The sequence below is a fragment of the Colias philodice genome, chromosome 13, assembly GCF_061535455.1.
Source record: "Colias philodice isolate Cphi_HAF_F1 chromosome 13, ilColPhil1 Martin Lab GWU primary, whole genome shotgun sequence".
NCBI classification, from domain to species: Eukaryota; Metazoa; Arthropoda; class Insecta; order Lepidoptera; family Pieridae; genus Colias; species Colias philodice.
The window spans coordinates 5987030-5993761 of NC_143098.1; positions in this window are offsets into that span (position 1 = coordinate 5987030).

Below are 6732 nucleotides of genomic sequence, written 5' to 3' on the forward strand. Positions count from 1 at the left end.
GTTAGTTTAATGAATATTGAATACTATTTTTTTTGTTTTATTATGTAAAACAATTCAAAGTTAAGAAACTAACTAGAAGTAATTGATTATGTTTTTTTTTTATTTTTACTACATTGTTCCTACTACGAAAACATTTTTATTTGACAACCCTAACCCTTCTTCTTTTAGAGGAAATATTTTGGAAAGGTTGGTGAATTTGCCACCTACTTAGAGAGTTAAATTACCAGTGCTAAATAATATAAAGTTTTTACTTTATTTTACGGGATATAGGAAGAGTGCAAATATATTACTTTTTAACCTCCTAAACTGCAAAAATTTCATTTTTTCTTTCATATGGCAAATTTACCAGAAGTGATAGCTAACTTTGCCATAATTGTTTTTATGCTTAAAATATTATAATTTACAAAAATGAAATAGATATTTAGTAATAATGTAAATTTTCATGAAACTTACTACGTCTAGGTGCAGGTTACTCATTACGTTTTCATACAATTATATTTTTTTAAAGCGAATCAAACTTTTTGACACATGAAAAAGTGGCAAAGTAAGCAGGTTTCACGGTACCTTTTATTTTATTTCATTCGTTTCAATTCAGTAAATAGGTACGGGTTGTAATGTAGATGCTAACCATCGTAAGTATTGCTTATAATTATGTAATCACTGCCTTTAACATTATATGTGTTTTTAGGTTATACATAGATTCTTCAAAATACGTTAGCGTTAACATATAAGCGATAGCTTACAAAAAATCATTTTATAGGATCAAATGTTTCTTTATTGTTGTATCATATCTTTCATATCAATGTAATAATACATTTCTTATAATAATTACGCTTATATCTCTTTATTTCAAAATCTTAGCCAGCTACTGAGTTCTGTATCTACTAATACCACAAAAACCGGCACATAAGGATCGCATATTTAAAGATAAGGGATGCTCTGACCTTTTCCAATTCATTCCCTACAATTGATGATATCGTGATCCGTGACTGCGAGAAAAGAACGGAAACCGGTTACTTACAGCCAACGAAGGAAATGAAGGCGCTGGAACATTATTTCTATAGAAAATAGGTACTAGATAAAATGCTCTTATAGAAACTGGGAATTCGCCAAGCTGTTCATAATATATAAATATGCTTTAAAGCAATATTATCAAAGCCAGAGTTTCAGACATTTGTTATTGATTTTTATATAGAAATTTTACAAGTTTGTAAAGATACATTTTTAAGTAAAAATACGAGTATTATGTCGTACATTGCCAGATTACCGACTACCAATATGTTTTCTCGTGTGTAAAATTCATACCCTCTAGGGTTTTTATTTTTATCGTCACATTTGTTTCGTTAAAAGAAATTCTCGACGCAGAACGGTCATATATTTTTATGTAACAGTGTAAATTGTATGCGCCTTTGAGTAAGAGGGAATTGCGACGCAACGGTGTCATCACTTTAGATAGAAGGGCCCAAAATGTTGATAGCTATCGCATAGCTGCGTAGCTATAAACTCTTGTGGATATTATAATCTTCTTGTAGGTAAATACAATCTGGTTCGGGTTAAAAAAATACATTTAGTTTAGTTGAGCACTTATTTTTTGTATTTTCACCCAAAAAACGCAGGACGTCTAAATAATATTAGTTGCGAATGACGTATTTTAAAATAATTTGGAAAATCCAAAAGTGCACGCCTCATAATTTTTTTTTAATAAATATTTATTAATTATTATTTTTGTTTATTTAATAACAATTAAACCACATCGAATCAGACCCTGAAAAATGAAAGGGTTCTATTCCTGAGCATACTCAAGCGTAAGAGAAAAAAAAGACTCGATTAGTAAAGTATTTCGGTCGCTATCGTGTTAACAAGAAAAAGGATCCGCACATACAGACACACGGACGTCCAAGACAGAACTTTTTTAAACTGTTTTTTAACTAGTTTAAATAACAAAAATGACATCAAAAATATCATGAACGTTAAAAATAGTGTTTTTTCTTAATATGTGTGTGTATGTATTATCTTACAAGTGCAATGTATGATACATAAAGACATTTTAAGTTTGAAAAATCAGATGTTTTGCGCGAAGTGACAATAGTACCCACCTCAACGCTTCGCTTATGAGGCGTGCAAAAATGAATATCAACAGAACATCATGTATAATTGTTGTTTTCCTTGAATCAGTTGTATAATTGTTTTAGCTTTTTCTATAACCTATTGAAACGTTACATCGTTTTCATAATATTTGTATGATCCATATGAGAGAATGGGCACTGGGATGAGTGTGAAAATAACATTTCACTATTCTTTCTAGAATAAACGTGGTTTTGATAGTATTATTTACATAACATTATATTATATTACAATTGTTACGATAAAATGCTTGAATCAGATATGCGTATCTGCTTAAGGTTGTGTTGATATAAAAGAGCGTTAGCGTACAAATAATATAATAAATAATATTTTCCTAAAATACTTTCTAAGGAGATACCTACGTCAATAACTTTATGCATGCAAAGAGATGCAAAGTCGTAGCGCGATTGGTTTAAAATTGACAAATTTTATACAAACTTTCATTCCCTAATTTATCCCCTTAGGTGTAGAATTTATCCTTTCTTAGCGGATGCCTACGTCCTAACATCTACCTGCATACCAAATTTCAGCCCGATACGTTCAGTGGTTTAGGCTGTGCTGTCAATCAGTCAATCACCTTTGAGTTTTATATACGGTATACCTATTTAGATTATTTTCCATATTCGCTTATCGCTATATATGAGGCTACAGCTGAGAAGCCATGATGATACTACCACATTTGTTATGAGCATGTTCTCAAATGTAATCATGAAAGCTTTGTCATGTAACGGGTTCCATTCCGCTTATTGTTGTATCAAGTAAAGATATACAAAGTAAACGTTATTGTTATGGATAATATGTTTATAATTTGATAGAATAAAATATTTTAATTCATATCTTTAATTTAGTTTCTCTCATTCGGTTCTCCGGACGAAATCGCTGTGTGACCATAAATTGTTTTAATTAATTATTTATATTATGTAATTCAATTCAGTAAATTATTATTTTTTGTTAATACTTTTACATGAATTGTAACAGAGCATAAATATTAATAGAGATATTAGGATTTAGGGACCTCAATCTAATAACCAAAATATTTACATTATCACAAAGAAAACGGGAAATGAATAGAAATGCCATAGATTTCTATAACTAATTGTAATTTAGAATAGTTATATGTAGAAGTCTTTAGCATTTTTATCTCAATGTAATTTATTGAAGTTTGAAAAAACAGATTTGAATATAGACAAAATTCAACTCTATCCTAATTTCCCAGCGGTAAACGCAAAGAAGGAACAGTTTTATTATGTCCCGGCGTAAAACAAATTTTTGAATCAAGAGATCGCAAATTTTACCAGACTGATTGTAATATAAATTCCACGAGAACCTCAATAAGCTCCCAATTATATAGAGCGGTGGGTTGTTTTAGATCTAAATGCGGGATATTGAAATAAACCTCCGAATCGCGAGGGGTTTCGCCTTGTATTCGTGGAATGGATTATAAGTTTACTCACGTTGTTTTTATATGCAGAAATATATTTTTTTAGCAGATATACTAAGCTGTGTCTAAGCTAGGAGAGCCGAGCACGAGCGGAGCACGAGCCGAACACAATTCGTCTAGTGTGGACCAACTTACAAGCCGAGACAACACAGGACGAAGCCGAGAACGGCTCTATCTGCCTTCAAGATTTTGATTCCAATTTCTGTAAACGATATCGTGATTGTAAACTGTTCACCACTTAGTATTCTTTGATAAAATGTTTTTTTAACATTAAACGCTTTCCATCTACGTAGTTTAGCCGTAGTTTACGTAGGTATTTGTAATTAATAAGGTATCCATGTCGTTTCGTTCAACTCTGTAACTGGTCCTAAATTTAAATTGATTGCTTTGAAGTCCTTCCTACTCTATTAATAAGATCTTTAAAAACATCCAGTAACAGATAGTTATGATTCAATTTCAATTTTTCAGACTACAGTCTCATTTTTAGTAGACGAAAAAATATTAAAGCTCATTTTCTCTAAATTAAACAATGAACTACAATGATACGAATACATTAATGTTATCATCTAATGGATTCTTTATAAAAATAAGTGAAAACGTTTTCTCCTTAAATAAATATAACATCGTATTCTACAAAAGTAAAGTTATCTCCAAGAGGCTATATAACAGCGTCACATTATTTCGCCTTGCAAATAAATACGAGCAAAATTTGCTTACATTTTCTTGCTTACTTGTTGTTTGTTATCTTAAATAAACAGGCAAGTCAGTGGAGGACCTTTTTGAACATATCGAAGTTATAAAGAGTTATTTCGCAAACTTGCCGTAATTTTGTTATATTAGCACGAATGTAACCTGTACCTACGTGTTTTGAATTTAATTGAAGACAATTATATTATCTAATTATGTGATCACATAATAAATCGTAACTTTGTAATAATGTACAATGTATTATAGAAGTAACTGATTGCAGTCGAGATGGTTAAATTAATGAAAATTTAAAATAACACAGTGCACAGGAGTGCACATAAACTTTAGTCAATTTATAATAAGATACTAACATGCATTGGTTATAGATGTTGTACTACCATTGAGGTAAAAACACAGAAGTTAAACCTGAAATGCCATATTGAGGTGAATACTCCTTTGGTTGTTACGGTCCAAATTTTTCCAATTTGCGTAGTGGCATAAATCTATCATCTCTAGACTTTTTAATCTTGTATTCGGAAACGAATGCCTTGAAAAATCATAGTTTCATAGTACGGCATATCAAAAATATTTGTTTATTCTCAAATTTAAAACCATTTCCTTTTTCAGTAACCTAGCTTCGATCTGAAAGAATCTTCCAGGCAATTCTAGTGTATCTTATATATTAAGCCCAAGAGTGCTATTTTGGGAAGATAAGAGCCGGATCATGCCTTCGCGTATTATAACCATATTATACTCTCAATGTAAGTTATGTTATGCGAGAGGTTTAACCACAAACGATATAGCCGCTCTAAGATTATAGAATTTGACCGCCTCGTTGACCTAATGGTGAAAAGGTTTTGAAAGAGTTCAGAGTGCGCCTGAATTTGCACTATTTCGTGTAAGTATACTTACTTATAATATTATGTCCGTAATTTTACTGTAATGTAGAACTTAATTACTTAATTTTACTGTAATTTTGCGAAAACTATTGTCTTGGGAAATAATGGCTGTTTATTTGTTTTTTATAAATTTAGTTTTTAGCATTCAAATGCTTTGTAAATGAGAAATTTCTAAACTTTGTTCTTATTTCATGCTTTAGCTAGGAAATTAACTGTCTGGGGGTTTTTAAGGTGGACACAATTTTCTCTTCGTCGTTGATGCAATTTTACTGGCTTAGTAAAGTTGGGCTGATTAAATAATACAAAATAAGTTAGATAGGTATGCTTATATTTGTTGTTGCCTGTGTTTGATTATATTTTTAGTGCAAGTCATTTGATAATTTTTTAAATTTAACTTCAATACTAATTTAAAAATATCAGTATTTTTAAAACAAATAATTCTTCATGGTGAGATGCGTGTAGTTTTAGGCATCCTATGTTTTGTTCCCAAGTTTGACCACGAGATGTTACGTGAGTTAAGGATTGCTCTTAGACATACGCAGGGTTTCCAATACATAATTTTGAATATTTATATCTTATATACTACGTCGGTTTTTTAGGTGGTTGGTTAGACTTGTTTCCTTTTTTTTTGATGTCAGTTAAAAAAAATCTGCAAAAAATCTTAGATACAGATACTGCAATTTAATATCAATGACGTGCATACATACACGTATAACTCAAGGGTCGGCAGATTGATTCAATTAGTACATGCGCCGGCGCACGTTGACTCAAGTGTGAGACTCCACCCAATATTTTATAGTACAAGAGCCTAATAAAATCCAGTGAATTAAATTTAAAGTTATGGTGTGATGTTGTTTTTTTATAAATGATGAAGGTGGATGAAGGAAGTACATTAATTAATATTGAATGTTACTTAAAAAAAACACATAACCTTTATCTTGTAACTGATAATGAACAAAATCATTTCTTTTATACTTTCACTAATTTGCATGAAATACATAATGCTTTCTAATTCTTATACAGAAAGAAGTTAATTAAGAAAGAATGTAATTTCGTTAATTGACGCACATAAATAGAATTTCATGCATCCATCTGCATCGTACTGTCACAGGTACTGTTCTATTTTGTTCTTTCGACCGTTGAATGTATGACTGCGACTCTTTGGCTAAAAGTAGAAAGCCATAAAATTCGGGGAGCCTACGTGATTTAAGCCATGTACGATGCATTCGTTCTCTTGTTCTATCGAAAACTGGGTTATGGGAACAATCAATGGATTTATTTAGGATTTTAGACACTACGTAGGTATGTTATAAATCTGGAGGTTGGAAAAGTAGCATTAATTTATATTATTTTAACTTATGTTAAAAAGTAGAGAAACACAGTTCGCATATTTTCCAAGTTTGAATATTATTTATTTATTTATTTTTTATTTTTTACATACATAGATTCCTTACAGCTATTTGTATTACAATATTTATAATTAACTTTAACAATATTTATAATTATACTACGTATTTTTTTTACAAAGAGCACAAAAACAAATTAGGATCATAATTTCGACAGTATTTTTGTCTTAGGCGG